At 35.5% G+C, this 20,475-nt stretch overlaps 1 protein-coding gene and 1 long non-coding RNA gene across 2 annotated transcripts in view; one reads left to right on the forward strand and one right to left on the reverse strand.

Annotated features, from left to right (window-relative positions):
- Nucleotides 1-20,475, reverse strand: part of LOC148948074 (uncharacterized) — a 407,093-nt gene that overhangs the window by 279,370 nt on the left and 107,248 nt on the right. The gene's annotated exons all lie outside the window — the stretch shown is intronic.
- LOC148948077 (uncharacterized) overlaps nt 15,703-20,475 on the forward strand; it is a 44,722-nt gene continuing 39,949 nt past the window's right edge. Inside the window, exon 1 of the long non-coding RNA XR_016142374.1 lies at nt 15,703-16,154. This is a non-coding gene — a long non-coding RNA (uncharacterized LOC148948077). The remainder of the gene's footprint in view (nt 16,155-20,475) is intronic.

Consider the following 20,475-nt stretch of genomic DNA (forward strand, 5'->3'; position numbering starts at 1 on the left):
CAGTCTTCAGGTAAAGGGTTATAAGTTATGCTCTGGGGGCATATATGGTTCTTATGGAAGGAATGTTCAGGACTGACCAGGCTAACCTTCATACTTCTCAAATCAACTTGACCAAAATACCAAGAGGGTGGCTCCATCACCCAGAGGGCAGTACCTTCAATTGAAGAAGTCAGAAATGACAAACTCTAAAAATAAAAAACGCCCCAAGCAAGGACTCATTGCCAGGAGAAACTTACAAGGCAAGCCCACCACCTGTTGAAGTCCTTCAAATATACATAGCATAGGCTGGGACACTGAATATGTCCTCTGAATATGTTCCCCACATTAAAGAAACAAAAAAAAAAGAAACTGTTAAAAATTACTTTTTTATGTAAAAACAAATTTAGAGACAAACAAGAGCAGCAGACAGGGAGGAGCCATGCAGGTTTCAGCTTAGGATTATGACATACCAACTATGTTTTTACCCTTCATCCTCTTCCATACCAACATTTCATCAATGGATTGGATTCAGTTTTTTTTTTTTTTATTTCATTACTGCATTTAAATCTAGGCCTACATTATGGCCTTTGCTTTAGCAAACTTGGGCCTAAAAGGGTATCAGAAAAGAAATATTTGAGCTAAAGAGAGCCTGCTATAAGAACACCTGGAGTAGCATACAAATGCAAGGAAATTTACAGGAGCAACTTGAAAAAATATCTCTCTCTTTCTTTCTCTCTCCTTTGCTTAGGGAGTTCCAGAGCCCCAGGACTCTATTTGCATAGAAGTTGTTCTGTAATCTGGTGTTGCCTTGCTTGCAGTACAGTTTCATGGTGGTTCCTCTAGTTCTTGTTGACTTGTCAAGTTCAAGCATTTTTTTTGCAAGGACTGAGTGGTCAGCATATTGTATGCCATGACGATATCCCCATGCTTCTGTCAATAGGAGAGGGTAGGAATCTGTAACTTTTCCAGGGAGGATGGGTAGTCTTGGCTTCTACAACACTCTATTGAATTAGTTGTTTCCCTTTGGACACTCTCTAGTTTTTTCTTGTTGCCTCTATTTAACCAGGTTGCCATACACATATCAATTCCAGTTTGGGTCAAACAAGTCCTTTGTAAAGCTTTAGCTTTGTTGACCTTTGCAGAATGTTCTTTTTACACTTCCCAGGGTCTGGAGTGCTTTGGAGGCAACTGACTGAGCATGTTGGTCAAACTTCAATTCATCATCCACATGTATACCCAGGTCTCTTTCAGCATGGGAGGAACCAATCATTTGCCCAATACCATCTATTCCATGCATGTGATACTGATTTCTTATATTTTTTCTGTCAAAATGAATTGTCCTGCACTAGTTAATGTTGAATTCTAACCTCCAGAGTTTTAGCCAAATCAGAGAGTTTGCCTAGATCAGCTTATAATAAGGCTTGCTCTGTGGTTCTTTTTGAATGGCTGATGATTTTTTAATCATTGGCATAGAGGTTAATTTTATTTTTGACAGATTGTGGGGAATTGTTGATGTAGATGTTAAATTGATTGTTCCCTGTGGGACTCCACTTTCCACTTCAGTACTAACTGAGTTAAATACCTGACTATTTTCTCCTTGCACCTTTATGCTCTGCATTCTATCTTTCAGGAATACCATCACCCACTCAACAGCCTCTTGAGTTACCCCAATTGCAATTAATTTTGCCTGTAGTTGATGATGACATACTTTGTCAAATCCTTAGGCAAAATCTAGGAGAATAATGTCTACTGGGATTCCTCTATCTAGGAGCTCTTTGATCCATCTTGATCTAAATCCACACTGACTCTGTGTAGTAAGATTTTTGGAGGTGAGGTGTCTGACAAGGGCAGTATTTACCATTCCTTTCAGAATTTTCCAAATAATGAACGTAATGCTAACATAGTAGTAATCTGATGGATCTAATTTACAAATTACTGCAAGTGTCTAAGTATCTTATTATATATTATTATAGTTTTTGAGACTTGTGGTTTACTTGGGACAACCCATCTCAGTAGAATATATATGTATTATCAAACCTTGTATCACTATATGTTAACTGAATAAAAGTATAGTGTTATAGCCAACCTCTCTTCAATCTATATTTAGTCCCTTGAAAATACCCAGCTGGTATGCCACATTAGCCAGTCAGAGACTAAGGCACGCTACCAAAGTTTAATTACCTTAGGGCCATAGTTTGTCTCCCCTATAAAGGGAGAATAAAAGGCATCTATCACTTCATAACCTTAATACCATAAAAAACACATTACCACACAAGTTTGGTTAATGCTAATGAAATAAAATAGGATGAATATATAATAGTTCATAAAGAAATTTGGGCTATATATTTGCACATTAGAGGGGGGTAAAGCATAGCAAATATTAAATACATAAGCTAACCTAGGGACCTTTTCCCCCCCTAAACCCCCAAAAAACAACAGTTTAAATATTGTAAATGCAATAGCCAATCATGCTATGCCAACCAATTATCTAGCAAATACCTGTTTGTCTGAATATAGAGGTGGATACCGCATAATGCATAAATACCACATTCTTTTGTTTCCAAATCAAGAATAGCCAAAATTTAAATGTCCATTATGATTAAGACATTCAAGGCCAAAAATACTAGTCATCAGGTGATTGAAGGTTGAAGAAGGTTGTACCACTTTTCTATGTATATTTTATCTCTTTAAAAACAAGAAGTAATTATTTATGTATGTATTTTTTCTCAAAAATCACTCCATATTTTTTGGGAAAAATTGGAATCCTGATATTTTCTGGCCTAAAAAAACAATCTGTATAGGCATAAATACCACATTATTTTGTTTCCACGTCAAGAATAGCCAAAATTTAAATGTCCATTATGATTAAGACATTCTAGGCCAAAAATACTAGTGATCAAATGATTTGTTTAGCTTTCTTCCTGCAATGTAAAGTTCACTTTTTTATGGTAGAAGATATCCAAAATTTATTGGCAGAACAGAAACCAGGGAGTTTTAAAAAGAGGGGCTAATCCCCCATGTTAATACTATGCCAAAAAAGCAACCAAAACAGTGAAGAAGGCTGTACCACTTTTCCATGGCTAAACCTTCTTCTATTGACTTTAACATTTTTGATATTTTGTTGAAAATGTATTTTTTTTTACATTCAGCTACAAGGAAGAAGAAAACTGCATATATTAGCCTAATATAGCAAAATGTATTTATGAAACTTTCACTTATCCAACTTAATCATGAATAATCAGCGCTTGTGGATTATATGACATTAAAAATAGATTTATAATGAAACAGTAAGTTTAAAACAGATGTTTTAAGACCTTTTACACCCAAAAACTAAAAATATTTTAGTCATTTTCAAGAACTCAAAAAGGGCTTAAATTTGGATTTCCAATAGAAGCAATTATTACATTTGTAAAGAGCATAAAAGGGCATCAAGTAGTATGTTAACTTTATTTGTAATACAATAATATAAACTGCAAAATTTACCAAATATTGCACCCCTACCAAATTGCAGTCATTTTTAAAACTGACTTTCAAGAAATCATTCAACCTTCAATCATCTGATGAATAGTATTTTTGGCCTTGAATGTCTTAATTTGTAAAATCATTCTTGAAAGTTCAGAGACATCTGACCCTGGCTGGACTGCGTGCTGGAATACAACCACAACTGGTGATTTTGATGTTTGGAAAGAGCTATCCAATGGTAGGCTATGGTCTTTGTTTCTTCTTAGGCTATACTATAAATTCACTGATGGGGCTATATCCTGGCTACTGATAAGAGACCATTGCATCTTTTGATTTTCAATATACTTGAATCCAATAAAGTAGACGAAAAACAAACGAAAGGCTATTCAAATTAAATCCAGTTCAAAATATTTCTGGATGTTAAGCTTTTAAATATGCTGTTTAAGGTTGCCATATGTTAAAATAATAATGAGGAGATTTTAGTGAATGTTTTTTTTTTTTTTTATTTAGGGATTTTCTTCAATAATCTAGTGATTTATTTGCTAATTTAGTAATTTTTTCTGTAGGCAAACACTAGAACTAGTGGTAAATCACTAGCAATGGCAATCATGATGCTCTGGCGAGTTATATTTACAGTATTCCCGAATACCTGATTTGAGATAGACACCAGTTTAACGCGAAAATGAACCAGGAGCATTTTTCTAGCGAAAATTTGCATTTCCAAAAACCGAAATTTTATAACCTTCGGACCCAATTTTTTTCTTTCTTTTTGATAACGAAGTCTTTTTTCAAATCTACCCGAAAAAATGTTTGCCCCCCTCCCCCGTGGATCAAAAGGTACCTAAATAAACGATACAGATACTAAACAATAGTGGAAAAAAGAATGTCTACGTGATTTGAATAGCAAAAACAACCAAATTAAAATTACTTTCTTACAGTCATAGCATTCTTACCTTCTTCTTCTTCTTCTAATTCACAGCAGGCGGGCTATTCAGTTGATACTATTTAGCCCTCTTCTTTTTGCTTCACTCTGTGGGTTACAGAGCTACTGTCTTGGTTGTCTCTTATTTATTAGATATTCTCAGATATCTTTCAGTAGATCTTTTGACTCAAGGAGTTCAAATATAAGATGATAGATATTGATTTCTGTGCTCTGTGTGCAGGTATAGTTGGCTAGGCACTTGGCTGATAATGAGATTTTGTGGTGTTTGAAGTATTTTAACAGTTTGCACAGCAAGGTATGTTGTGCAGACGTCAGCATATTACATTCAAATAGGCAATGGTCAATTGTTTCATTATTCTTATTACAATGCCCGCAAAAAGGGGACAGGGGAATTGAACCACTTGAATTAGAAAGCTTATATGAGAATGCAAGAAAATTTAGTCCATTTGTTCCAGAACAAATTCTATGATAAATTTTAGAAAGATACTTATTGGGAAAGGGGGAAAGGATAGGATTAATCTTATTCAAATTAATATCTGATAGCCTCCATTAGCAAATATCTCTATTTTGGATTGGTCTCCCACTTGACTGGTCAATATTTATAGCATTTTTTGCTATTTCATCAACCTGATGATTACCACTTATGCCAGAGTGGCTAGGAATGTACTGAAAGTAAGTTTTTATGCTACTTGAAGCAAGATTATCAATAATACTGAGACAATGATAAGTGATAACTTATATTGAGGAGCTGAGGCCAGCAACTCAAGGCTTGATAGAGAGTCGGAATATGTGATAATATTATTTGAATTTGCAATCAAAGGTTGGTTTTCTTTAAAATGTTCTAATGGCATGATTATGGCATTTAACTCAGCAGACATTATAGATAAATTATTATATAATCTCTCACCCATTGCAATTTTCAGGTGAATAAGGAAAACACCACTTGCAACCTTCTCATTCATTTTTGACCCATCAACAAATATTTGGAAGTGATTTTTATATGTAATTGTATAAAGTTCTGCAAATTTTTTCTGGACAAAAGCAATGGCGGTTAAATCTTAATTCCACTTTGAGAACTCATTATTTATTATGGGACTTGACCAATTTCATGGGGGGATCAGGGAAAAGTGGGTGCAATAGACTTTGCTGGTATGGGTAACTTCTTCTGAATATTAGAAAACTCATCTGCAATGCCTCTATACATGGCTGGATTTCTTAACCAATTATGTAGTGTGTGTGAGCTATTTGATTCAATTTTTGTATGATGTCTTGTCAAGAGAAAGCTACGTCTCTTCCCTTATTGTTGTTAATCCACTCTCCATAAGCAGAAACTTGGTACTTGTGGGTTTCCTAAGACCAAATATGAGACGTATTATATCTTTTTGTGTTGTTTCAATTTTTTGCATCTGGGTCTTTGCACATGCACCACAGACGATGAGCCCATAGTCAATATGGGGTCTTATATTTGATTTATAAAACTGGAGTAAGGTTTTCTCCTTACAACCCCAGGGTGTGGAAAGAAGTCTTTTTAGTATATTTGCTTTTCTATAGCATTTTTTTATTGTGTTTGAAATGTGGAGGTGGAAATTAAGTTTTTGGTCAAGCATGAGACCTAGGTATTTCAAACTGGAAAAGTGACTTTTGCAGATTTGACTGTGCTATCTGGAAGGTGTTGCCAGATGACCATAACACTATATCATCAGCATATTGTAGATTCGTGTGGGGTAGGTTCATGTCCCAGAGATATAGGGCAAACAGGAGGCAACTGAGGACTGCTCCCTGAGGTAGGCCTTTGGTTATTGTCTTTTGGAGTGAAAAGGCTGAACCAACACAAACGATGAAACTTCGCACTTCTATGAAGGATTTAATAAAAGATACTAGCTTAGGGGGTACTCCAAGGTTTGCTAGTTTGTTTAAAAGGATTTGGTGGTTCACATTGTCATATGCCCCTTCAAAATCTAGGAAAGCTGCAACTAGTACATTATTTTTTGAGAAAGATTCATTTATTGCATTTGTTAGCAAAATGAAAGCATCTGTTGAGGAGTGGTGTTTCCTGAATCAAGTTTGAGTGTGAGGGATCATATTTTTTTTTCAACAAACCAGAGGAGTCTGTGATAGATCATTTTCTCTATTATTTTCCCCATCACAGGAGTAATCATTATGGGCCTATAAGACTCAGGGTTATCTTTTGGTTTATTTTTCTTTAGGATTGGTAGGAGGGACGAACATTTCCATATATTGGGGAAACTAGAAGATGCCCAAGCGTGATTATAACAATTTAGCAATTAGTGTTTGTATGAAGGTGTGAGATTCTTTATCCATGTAAGGTGTATATTGTCATAGCTGCCGCTAGTTTTGGTTCTAATATGATGTATTAAATTATTCAATTCCTGGATTGAAAATGGATTAGTTATGTACTTGGATCCTGGGCGTGGTTGGTAGGAACTTGGGTTCATAGAAATTGTGGACAGTTTGCTTTGATTATTTGATGTTAGCTTATTAACAAAAAGAGTTGCAAATAGGTTAGCTTTTTCATTATCATTGTCATAATGGGTATTATTATGTATAAGCTCATACAGGAGTGGGTTGGGGGAAGTCTTTTTCCCACAGATTTGGCTTATGACTTTATGTATAATTGGCTCATGTGTTTCTCTGGAGAGATTATTTGCAAAATTATTCCAGTAATTATATTTAGCATCTGTTATAGTCCTTTTTAGATTAGATTCTGCTTGTAATTTTTTAAAATATGTAGTAGGTGATGTTTTTTTTATGAATTCTGTCATAGCTGTCTTTTTCATCCTCCATTTATTTAGGCACTCATTTGTCCACCATGCTTTAGGAATTTGTTTAGGGAATGTTTTCTTAGGTGCTGTCCTGGGGATAGCATGATTAGCTGTATTTATTAGTAAAGATGTCAAGGCTTCAGCATGTGTGTCAGCTGTTGTGTTAGAAATGCATGAACTTTGGGTGAAACTTGTAATTTCATCATTTAGCTTATTTTGAAACATAGACCAATTTGCTTTAGTGTTGATATACTTGGAGGTATGAGATAAAGTTTCAGCAGGTTCATTTAGGGAGCAAACTATAGGAAAGTGGTCAGTACATTGACTATCAATTTTATTTATGTAAATTTTGTTCAAAAAATTTGATGAAACAATTTGTAGGTCAATTGTGCAGAATCTGCCACTTTTGGGGTTGAAATATGTATTCAGGTTTGGAGGGGTAGCAACAGCTAATTCATTTTTATTTGAAGTCATATGCTAAATGAATTTACCAGCTTTATTTGCTGGTTTATTCCCCCACAAAAGGCTGTGGGCATTGAAATCACCACAAATAATGATATTTTTTAACATACTAGAATTATTTATATAATTAAAGAAATCCTTGGCATCTGTAGTTTGGCCATTAAGGTTATAAAAGTTTATTATGTAGGTTTTTAAATTATTCAGCCAAACACTGATACCAATTACATCAACATCATTTGCAAAATCTGGAAAATTGATGCCACAAAATTTTATATTATCATTAACTAATAAAGCTACCCCACCTCCTTTTCTCTCTGAAGATCTATCCTTTCTCAGGATAGTATATCCTTGAGACTTAATTTGTTGATTTTGGGTTAAATGAGTTTCCTGGAGGCAAGCAATATTAATGGAATTATTATTCATAAATGATATTAGTTCATTTAGCTTGTTTTCTGTGAGTGATCTTACATTCCACTGGAGTATTGATAAATGTTGTGTTGTTGATTTATTCTTCATATAACTGTGTATAAATGTTCAGCTTTGTTAAAAGTAAAGCAAGATCTTTTTTTGCTTGAATGAGCATATCATCTGGGATGTAGATTTTTGCCAATTCTGCAATGATTTTTGTTTTCTCTAGTTGATGTATGTTCATGGCCTGAACTGCATTACAGTTTAGAATGAATAAGCATATATTTGGGGATTGCATTTTTGGTTGTGCATCCTGTTTGTTGGTTAAGGGATTGATTCCTGGTAGTGTTTCTTGTTTGTTTCTTCTTGGGAGGGGGGCCAGGCTGACCTCATCTCACCGGACAAGGAGGTTTGCTGGCTTGGTGATTCCTTCTGATAGGGATTTGAGCTAGGGGGCTTAGAAGATGGTGTTTTATATGGGGTGCTTGATGCATTGGGGGCATTTGACTTGGGGGTTTTGGTTGGTTTCATTACAGGCTTTATTTGGTACCGTTGGGCAGCATTTGCTTCCATTGCTGCAAAAGGGTATGGGATGGCCTTTTCTGTTGATATTTGGAGTGTTAGAGCTCTTTTCTTGTATGCAGGGCATAATGATCTATTTGTAGATTCATGTGGGCCTTTGCAATTGATGCATGTAGGCTGAGTGTTGTTGCAAGTTGTCAGCTCTTTAGGATGGAAAGCTTTACAATTACTACACTCTCGGAGAATTTCATTACATTTGTTTGTTGTGTGTCCCAGTTTGAAACACTTCTGACACTGGATAGGCTTAGGTTTGTATTCCTTGTGTGGTTTGATTTGCCCAAATAGGAATAATTTTTCTGGGATATCAATTTTATCCTTCAGTGTGATTAAGAAGGATCTACTAGTTTTTAGGCCATTAGAGTTAAGTTTTCCAAGTTGGGTAACATCCTCAACTGGGATTGTGTTTCCAGCCCTATCTGAGAGCCCATCTTTTAACTCCTGAGTAGATATCTCTGGGGGAACATTATAAACTACTATTCTTGTTGGTGATTGTTTTGGGTTCCAATTAGATGCAATAATTTGGGTATTCAGAAGGGATTTTAGGTTAATTATTGTATCTGCTGATTTCTGATCTTCTACAGCTATTAGCAGAGATCCATCACGGTTAATATTAAGCGAGAACATTGATTTTAGCAATTTAAAAATTGCAACTCTTATTGTAGTGATCATTTTTATTTCAAAGGGGGGATCTTGGGCAGGCAGAGGGGAAATGCTTTTGATTGGGAATATTTTTTTCCTTTTTTTAGAGCTTCTAGAGAGGACCTCTTGAAACCCATTATCATCATTTGTGGTTACATTAGCCCCTACACTTATCATTGTTTTTGCTGATCTTGTTTTCGAGAACAGTGTACCAAACAGTTTTGAGGAATGGTCCTATAGGCCTAATGGTGAAATAATATCTAAAATATGTTAGTGGACTCTGACTGTCGCTATCATATAATTGTAAAACGAGTAGCCACGTTGATCTGATGGTAAGTGGAGAAATATAATTGACATGGAATGTTGTGAAGCAGTTTGAGAAATATAAAGCAATTGAGAAAGCCTAAGTGACATTCAGCTAATGTTGATGTCTTTTGAAAACATGCAGGAAAGTTCTTAGACTAAAACGGGGTTGTCGGCTAAATAAGTGAGGTTTTTCTTAGAAAGACAGTAAATCTAGAAAAGGAACTGTCATATATCAATGTACTCATCTTTCTCTCTCATTCTCTTTCTGTTTAGTTGGACAAAGCATAGAGAGATTTAAACAACAGGTTTAAACAAGTTTAAACAAAAGGACCAACACAAGATAGAATAAATAACATTTGCTATCGGAACATTTTTAAAATTTGGTGATAAGAAAAATTGAAAACGGTGTGGTTGAAGTTTTTATATTCCTCAAATTTGTAGGGTAGAGTAAAAAGATTCAATTCTTTTCAGGTTTTTAGAATGAATCAATGATTTTAAGATTGAAGGCTTCGTTTTTTTTTAACTGCTCTCCTAGCAAATTTTCGCTAAAAACAATGCTCCTGGTTCATTTTCCTGTTAGACTGGTGTCTATCTCAAAGCAGATATTCGGAAATACTTTAAATAGAACGCATCGCAGCAGTATGATTGCCATTCTTAGTGATTTATCACTAGTTCTAGTGATTTACCACTATTTCTAGTGATTATTGTATTTTGCCTAAAGAAAGAATTACTAAATTAGCATATAAATCGTTACTCCGCGTTCAGTTAAGCTTATTTCAATGATTGCAATAACTTTTTATCAATTTTTAGCGTTCATTTGCTTATTGCAGTTATTGCTATTGCGTTCGTTTGCGCTCATAATAAGCTATTACAATTATTATTTGCTTATTGCACTTAAAACCAGTGTTTCCACGTCCCCCGATTTTTCGGGAGATCTACCGAATTTCTAATCAATCTCCCGACAAAAAAAGAAGATACTGAATCTACCGAAAATCTCCAGAAAACTTAATCCCCGGAACATTCTACTTTGTGGTCATTCTTTTTTTTTTTAACCTGGCCGTTGCCTGTGGTCTTTTAAGGATTTTTCCTAACGTCCCAGGCAATTGAGGCACCGCGATTTGAATTTATTGGCATAGGTATGAACCAGGCACGTACGCAGGAATTTGTTTCGGGGGGGCCCAATTTATTTCGGGGGGGGGGGGGCAAATCCTTCAAACCCATTATTCTTTGAGAAAAATCATAAAATTATGGGAAAATGAAAAAAATCGTGAGATTTCGGGGGGGCCCGGGCCCGGAGGCCCCCCTTGCGTACGTCCCTGGTATGAACATTGCACATTATTCATTCCACTGTGGTTGCATTGATTTTCTGTTTCTGATATTTTAAGCACCTTCAAGGTTTGTAATTAATTAATTATTTTGAATTCATTAACTAACAACAGGTATTGGCTTGCACCAAGAAGATGGGAACTTGCACTATGGGGTTCCAGCTGATTCAGTAGGTTCAAAATGATCCAAAGTTACTACAAATTTAAATGAATATGACAAAAATTAGACTTTGTCTGCAGTTGCTCTGTAGAACTGAAGGGGTTTGCCTCAAATAATCCAATACAAGAAACAAAGACAAAAATTGCAGCATTTTGAAACAATTTACCATTTTTGCTGGTTGACAAAATAGTCCCATTCCTGAAAAATATGCCGCATAAAAATATTACTGATAAAGTAAGATTGGGTAAGCAGAAAGTGATGAATATATTCCGCCAGGGCCTGTCAATGTATTATAAAACATAAAACCGCGAAGAATGGATGAAAATGAGTACAATTAGGAGTCGAAAAGTGCCATTGACAAAGAATAGCGGGAACATTTCGATAGTGCCAATGATTAAAACAGTGACTATGACAGCCGTGGATTACTGGAAATCGGCTTTGAGTACGAGGGAGCACCGTGGAAACCAAACCTAGCAAAGTTTGTACAATACTTGTGTTCCTTGCTGTTTTCGAACGTAGCTTCAGAAAGACTGTTCAGCTTACTCAAGAAGTAAAGACAGACAGAAGGAATCGTTTGGTAACAGTAACTTTGGCTTCCACAATTCAGACGAAACTTGGAATGAAATGAGTCGGATTTACAGCATACACACTGACGGTTAACCAGCCCCTCAGAAAGAGGCTAAAAAGAGTATTAGCGTCTGTCATCGAAGCTGAGTTACTGCATGATCAGAGGAGGCTGCTCACATAAAAAGCCATGCGATTGACACAGATTATGAATGTAATTCGGTATATGTATCTGAAAGTTATACTATTTTTCATACTTTTTTTCAGTTATATCGATACTAATGAGCTACGACTTTGCGTTTTCTCTTTATCATTTGCGAATACCTCTGGGGATGGTGGTAAAAAAGATTATCCACTCAACTCAGACTCAATGGTCAAAGGCCTAGTGTCCGTAATTCATCCAAATTTTCTGTCCCAGTCCTGAACTTAGTGGGCTGTCGTGTGGAATCTGAAAGGGCAAGAAAAGTTAGGGATCGATGAAGAAGAATTTCTCATCTAAACTGCTTTAGAGCCTAAATTAACTATGGCTATGCTTAGTTTAAAAACGAAATACGTATCAAGACTTTAGCTTCTTTCTTTTGTTATTTTTTACAAAGCTAATTGACAAATTTTCTTTCAGGAATTGCAGCTTGCACCAGTAAATCTGCACTCCAAATATTTAGAATGTGGTACTTAATACTCAAATCGCTCGAACACCTCCATAAACTCAATACAAAATACAAAAAAATGAAAATTCTACTAAATCCTGAGATCCATCTCCCGATTTTCTCCCGAATCCTGAGAGCCGTCTTCCGATTTTCTCCCGAAAATTGTCAAGATTTTACAGATTGTTTGAAAATTGTTTGATAAGTGGAAACACTGCTTAAAACCTCAATAAGCTGCAATAAGTCCTTTCTAGTGTTGGGCGATAATTTGATCAAACGATATATCGAAATATCGATATTTTTACTTTCGATATTCGATAATCGATATATCGATTTCGATATTTCTGATCAGTTTTTATTCAGATTAACTCTTGGCTTTGCAAAGTAAAAAAAAAAATAGGTACTTATCTGTTAGCTACTACACACTCGAGAATCTGAATCTATAAAATCATACAACAACCGGTTTATTGCTGTTTGTATACGGGGACAATTAGCTTCGATTCAGTGGAAAACTACATTATAGCTATATTTTAATAAATATTTAGTTGGTATTTTGGTCTATTTAGGTTAGGTTACTTATTGCATGCAGCCCCGCTATACTTAACCCCCACCCCACCATCCCCCTAGTGTGCAAATATACAGCCCAAATTATATATATGATTGATGATTTTATATGATGAATTTTTTTACATATGAAAAAGGATGATTGATATCGAATCTACACGGGCCAAAATTAATCCTTCTCTCCTTTGGCGTTTTCTGTCCTTTAAAAGCGATGAGTCTTTATTCGCATCTGCTATCCCTGATTCTGAATGGTACGCATATTATAGACTCAATATATATTATCATATTATCATTATTATTATATCTTATCTATTTCCTAAGCATAGTGGTTGTTTCTACCCCGTACCTGTAGATCCAAATTCTCGAATGTTTACTGGCTGATAGAAAAGTACCAACAATTATAATAAAAGTGTATTTTGCACAATTTTTTCAAACTTTGAATAATAGAAAATCAAGCAATAAAAACAAAATTCGATTACAAGAATGAATATCATAGAAATCTAGACTTGAAATTACTCGGGCTCAGGGTAAAGAAAGATGACCTACTGACTACTTTTGGCTATTCAAACTCAGCAACATGTCAATGTTTTTTCCCTGAGCATTTGTTCTACCTTTCAGTGATTAAATAAAAAAAAGAAAACAGGTTTTTTCAACTGAAAGTAAGGTTTAGCATTAAAACTTAAAACGAACAGAAACTATTCCCTATATGAGAGGGATGCCCTTCATATACGTTTTTTCTAGTATTTTAAAAACAAGCTTCTTATTCTAATTAAATAGCCCTTGTGTTTCAGGAGTTGTTTTTAAATAATTGGAACTCTTTAAAGGAGGGGGTAACTCCCCTCGCATACGGTAGGATTTCTTTTTGTTTCAAGTTTCAATATGTCTCCCTAGTTTCCGTTGAAAAAAAAATGCTTTTTATTTAATTTTTGGTTGTTTTCATTTAATACCAGGAAATCATCACTACAAATTCGTCCCTGCTGAAAATTCCACCCAGATATTTTCTTGTGGACAATTTTGCCTAGAAATTTCTCTTACGCCTATTTTCAATCGAAATAAAAGACTTGTCTTTCATTTAATTTTTGATATTTTTCAAATCATGCCGGAAAACTCCTTCAACAGGAAATTTTTCATTGAAATCCCATCCTCCGAATGGAAAGTTTCTTCCACGGAAAATCCTCTGATGAAGAATTTCTCCCGCGAAAAATTTCCACTTGGAGAATATCTCCTGCGAAAAATTCCGCCACGAAGAATTGCTCCCACTGAAAACTTTCTCATGGAAAATTTCCCCCGTGAGAACTCCCTCCCTCCCACAAAAAAATCTCCCAGGCAATTTTAACCTCTCTGAAAATTTACCCCGGATAATATCCCCGGAACATCTCTAGATATTAAATTGAATCGGCAAATAGAAAGTAAAATAAATTTGATATAAGAGTTCTGGCAAATCCTCCCGTGTAATATTTCTCCTTATAAGTTCATCTTCGGAAACTTCCCTGCCCATGGAAAATTCTCCCCGTGAAATCCCCTTGCGCAAAATTTCCCTCCCTAAAAACGTCTGTTTACTTCCAAATAACAGAAACTATATGTAAACAACAGACAAAATTCATAACTTATAGCCCTTCCCCCGGGTACCATGGGGGATCATGACAATTTCCTCGGAACATCTCTACATCAAAAATTGAATCGGCAGGGAAACATTATGATGAATTTTTTATAGGAGTTATGACAAATTCTCCGGTGTAAAATTCCCCCTTGTTAGTTCAGCCCCGGAAACTTCCCTGCCCATGGGAAATTCTACCTGTGGAAAATCCCCCCACAGAATTATTCCCCCTCCCCTAAACAGGCCTGTTTACTTACAAATACAAAATATTATACGTAAACAATAGGCAAATTCATAACTTAAAGCCCTTTCCTCAGGTTGCGGGGAGTCAGGTTATCTCCGGAGGAACATTTTTTCGATCTTTCAACTATGGTGAACAAAATGAATATCCCAAAATTGGGATCGGGTGTTTTCAGGGGAATAAGGTGTGGGAGGGGGGCTATTGGCTCTCCAATATCTCGGGTCACTTTAAAAGGGAACTAGAACTGTTATTTTCTTTCGAACGAGCACTTTCCCAACATTCTTGGGCCTTTGAATTGATGCGATCACGCTGGCGAAAGAAAGAGGAATAAATAAACATGCATCCGTGATTTTTATTCTGACAAAAAATATAAAATTCTACATTTACGCTGACGGGAGGTTAAAATCTTTACAAGTAGGGTTCCATGGTATGCTGAATCTGATGGTACGCTTTTCTTTAAGATTCTTTTACTTTTGGGGGGGATTTCTCACCTTTCCAAAAAATCCCGCAAATTTTCTCAGGCTCGTATCTTTTTATGGGAACACTAAACTGAATGAATTCTATATATTTGGATTCAGCATAGAAAGCCAATTCTCTTTTATATGAGCAAGGCCTATCAGCTTAGAAGGCATTAATACAGCCAAGGCCTTTTGGGGGTTCTCAGCAACATTTGGAACTCCTCCTGACTAAACGTATTTTGAGTTTGAGAACAGGCTATACCAAATTATGGATACAGGTAAGTATGCTGTGTACCAGCATGTATGAGTCAATGGATTAAATACATCATTGTTCTTCTTTTCGCCCATTTCCCAAACAATTTTCTATGTTGGATCTTTTCTGCAGGACGTTTACCAGTAGCAGAAAAGGCCAAAAATAGTCAAAAATGTTCAAATATCGTTTTCGATATCGATATTTTCGTTTCGATATTCGATATCGATATTTTCTCTGATATATCGATATATCAATATCGATATTGAATATCGCCCAACACTAGTCCTTTCTAGATAGAAAATTGTCGATGCTTTTTTCTATAAGCATGAATTTAAAATATATATATTTCTTTTTAAGGAACTGTGGACCTGCAAGATTTTAATTCTAATCAATTTTTTATCCATAAAATCTTGTATAATCAGAATAATATAATCATGAATAGGGAGAGATAGCCTAGGCTAGACCACTAGGTTAAAGAGTTAGCAGTTTGGGATAATTATTTAAGTTATTTCCAGCCTTGTGTTTTGAGCCTCAGTTTAGAATAGGCTGTTTATTTTTAGAAATTTAATAACAATAAAGAAAAGGATAAATGTTTTCTTTTATCAAGCCTATTATAAGGGCTCACAACTTGTTTTGAGAAATGTAATAACAATAAAGAAAAGGATAAATGTTTTCTTTTAGCAAGCCTATTATAAGGGCTCACAATTGGGTGAAAAATCCAAATTTGGTATTATTGATTAGCCCTAATGTCTATGAGGAGCTTTTATTAAAGATCAAATGGTAGGTAAGTTCTTTTGCCCAACCTTTTCCTTTTTTCAAAAATTTAAATAATGTTTGATATTTTGTTGTTGTATATTTGGTCAATATCTACAAAATCATATTATTGAGTTAGGAATAAAGTGAATACACCATTCCCTGCCTTTTTTATGCTGATTATCAATATAATAAGCATTTCTATCGGAAATGAATTTCAGCCCCCCCCCTATATAGGCTATACCTAACCTAACCATGAATTGGCCTATATAGGGGGGGGGGGCTGAAACTCATTTCCGATAGAATGCTTATTATCTTTGTAATCAGCATAAAAAAGGCATTGAATGGTGTATTCACTTTTGTCCTAACTCAATAATATGATTTCATAGATATTGACAGTATATTTTGTATTTTTTGGCAATTTCATTTATTTATTGTATATGCTCATTGAGTTAAAGGGAAATAGATAAAAAATTGGGATACATACTGGCAGGGGTGTCCCAAGGGGGGTGGGATATAAAAACAAATTGAATAAAAAACTATTAAAAATTGAAATATGTCAAGGGCTATTAACCCACCCTGTAGCTTTCCTGTCCTAGGTAGATCTCTGTTTTAATTAATTTCTTCTGTTTTAAAGCATTTTAGAGACATTCTAAGCCAACCATGGGCATATTGCTGTCACAATATGCCCAAATGAGCTGGTGGAAAACAAATAGAAAAAATAAATTTTCTTTTTTTTTATTATTTCAAGACTAAAATATTGCAAAACTAGGCATTCACAGTGCTTGATTGTATTGTAAATAATTACAATCCCTGATGGAGTTTTGTTGATACCTGTCTTAAAAATAATTTGTCTAAAAAAAATGTATTGTTTATGGGGTAGTAGTGAAAATGGTAGCAACTATGACTTGAGTTTTTTTTCAAATAATTGTTATTCTCTGGTCACATTTTTTATTAAGTGAGTAATTGTAGTCAGATAAATGACTAGGCTAGCTCTATAACTGCTTCTAATTTTATTGAAGATAGTATTTCTTATTGGAGTTTCTTGCATTGTTTTTTTTAGTTGACATTACTTGTATCTCAGCTGAGGAGGCCAAAGCCAATTGGGGCTTCTCTAATACTGAGTTTTTATCAACAAGACTGGTTGAAATAATTGAAGCTAGTTCTTGCACTACTTCAGCTGAGCATTAATCTGGGGTCAATGAGAGTTTGAATGTTTAGGCATTAAAATGCACCCTTTGGTGTATCTCCTCCCCTCTCTAGCTTGAAGAAATATTTTCGAGGTGTAAAAAAATTTAATTTTCTTATGTAAATTCCCGGTTGCTTTACAATTACAAGGTAGTAGTTTGTGCAGGAGAACTCCCTCTGTTAAATGTCTCATTGGATGATGCTGAGGTTTTGTCGATATCAATCACCAATTCAGCTTGTGGGGCTAGCGGCCCTTTCGGAAAATTAGGCAGGTTAAAATCGGTGAGTGTTCTCGACGACAGAGGTGTAGAAGTACGGAGGTTCAAGGAGGTAGCCCGTACTTCTGACTGATACTCCTCTTCAATGGACCTCCAATATGTATACAGACCACGCATATCTGAATGACCGGTCCAAATTGGACCGTCATTAAAGACAAAGTCCTCTAATATAAATGGGTCGAGATATTTTTCTAAATGCTCCTTTATGATTTGGATTCTGGTTTTTATCAAGTGATTGACCTATAATAGAACGATTTATTTGACTCTGGATGCTATTTATTAGGTTTTTATCACACTCTGGTAGAATCACACTGTGCGTAGGCCAAACTACATCCTGATTAGGCCTAAGTTCAGTTAACCTACTAAAATCAATGTTTTTGGGAATTCCACGGGAAAATTCCGCTTTTCCTAAATGCATTTTTACATATCTCTTGAGTCATTGTTTTCCTAAAGATATATGGAAGATGTTGACAAAAGGTTGTCTTCTTGACCAGTTTTGGAGGACCACAATGGATGATTTCAATCCTATTGCCATTTTCCTTTTGTCCACAGGTCCACGTGCTTCTTCCAATTGTCTTTTAGCGGCTTAAATACACCTAGGCTACATCTAAAGGCTGCAAAATGTGAGAAGCATTAGGTAATATGCACAATAGCCTAATATTATTTTTCCTAGCAAATTCTGATATCTTCAAGTATATGTGACTACTGTGGTTATCCATAGTCAAAACAACCTTTAAATAACCCTTTTGAACTAACCATGGATGAAATATTTCTTCCATCCATTTGAAAAACACATCCTGTGTCATCCATCCTGAATTGCTATGGAAAGCTTTCACATCTACTGGAATTGTTTCAAGGAAATTTTTGATAGGCCTAGTACCCTTGTACAGTACTAGAGGGGGGGGGGATACTCACCTTTAGCATTAATGCATGCCAACACCGTTAACCCATCCTTTTCGTTAACAGACCTATTAAGATTAAAACAATTTTAAATCCCTTTTCTGCTAAAACCTTCGAAGTGTTTTCGTACCTGATCATCATCTCGTCGCAGTTAAACCATAAAGCAGCATTTTTAAAATCTTCATTAGTCATTCCTTTATCGGTCTCCAGTCGCTCTTTTTGAACAGTGAAGTAATTTAAAAATTTGTCTTCTGTCAGTGCTGTCTTACCACCATGTGTAGGTTCCACTTTATATACTACCACATTAGGATGACGTTTTAAAAAATTTGTGATGAGTTTTTAACCTGGTATGCCGTCACTTGAAAATTTATCAGCTACGCCCTAAATCTTTTCTACCTGTGCCAATGTGCTTCGTAATTGTTCCTTAGTTACCAGAAACCCAACTTTCTGCATGTTCTTAATCCAAGTTACAGCAATTGCCTCAATTTCTTCACCCAGAATTGGAGGAGGTTCTTGTTTTGGCTTTATTCCACCATCCTCCTAGCCTTGCCCTTGATTAAAAATTTTTTAATCTGATCATGCAATGTACTTTTAGGAATACCATTGTCCATAGCTGCCTTCCTCATTGACTTACCCTCGAAATCATCCGTTATTGCTTGCTTGATATTCGTTTCACTATACGTTACCACTGACTTACCTCCACGTTTGTGTCCCTCCTTGTAGTTGGTCCTATGGACTGGTCCTGCTGTTCCACCATTGGCTATATCCCTTGGGTCCAAAATGTCTTCTCTTTCAATGGCTTCAATTACTTCGGTTGTAGTCTTATCGAAAGCATTATCGATAAAAAAAGAAAAGATTTCATAATTCTAAATTATAATGTTATGCCAAATCAGGCGTAGCTCGTCACGGGTTATTGGGTACGTCAACTATTACTTGGTATTATCACATCCCCAGGAAGGCCGAAGCACTCACAATTGGCCGAGAGAAGGACAACATTAACTTTGACTCAACTTGGTTTTTTCAATGAATGGCTCTGTATCCTACCAATGCTGCAATTGCAAAAGATGGTAGGCTATCAAGATCAAAGGCCTACCAAGAGGGAGGGTTGGGGGATTTTATCCCCCCCCCCCCCCGAAAAGTTTGCCGGACTCATAAAAAAGAAGCAAAAAATGATATAAAAAAAATTTTTATTCGTTTTTTTATTTTTATTTTTCTATAAAACCGGCCCCCAATTTTTTTCCAGTAAAAACACCTCCAAAAAATGGGGTGGGGGTAAAGCATAGCATATATTATTACATTACCTAATCTAATATAGGTACCATCCCCCCTAAACTCCAAAAAAAAACAGTTTAATTATTTTATAGGCCTATGCAATGAAAACCAAGCCATAGCCTACATTTTATTACCCTATAGCGGTGTCTTAAATTAACCCATCAAAAACAGATTTTTGATGACCTAGCCTAAGTTTTTCAAAGAAAAGTAAAGAACCCCTTTAAACTAAAAATAAGCAGGAATAAAATCGGATAGACGTAGCCTAAACTACCAAGAACACATGAAACCTACTCGGGCAAATCCTATGCCCGATTTTGCCACCATTCCCTTATTTTTTTATAGCCTAGCCTAGGTTTTTTCATCCGTTTAAGTTCAGTTAACGCGTTTAAGTTAAGGTCTTATTTTTTTTAGTTCTGAGCGTTTATGTTTTTGATTAGGCTGGGTCAATGTGAAGTTCGTAAAATGCAATTCCCAAAAAGAAAGTGGAAGATATCTTCTGAAGTTGACAATTGGAACCCTCCCCCACGAAATGCGTGTTTGACTCATAAAAACGTAATAAAAATGTGTATAAACAAATTTTATATGAGTTTTTAAAGTTTTTCTTGTGTAAACCCACCCCCCCCATCGAAAAAAATCTTTGAGCAAAACTCCCTACGAAAAAAAATCCTGGGTAGGGCCGTGTATGTTATTAAATTTTATGTATTCTAGCTTAGC

The sequence above is a fragment of the Artemia sp. Qi Xiang Cuo genome, chromosome 10 (assembly GCF_049724085.1).
Source record: "Artemia sp. Qi Xiang Cuo chromosome 10, ASM4972408v1, whole genome shotgun sequence".
NCBI lineage: Eukaryota > Metazoa > Arthropoda > Branchiopoda > Anostraca > Artemiidae > Artemia > Artemia sp. Qi Xiang Cuo.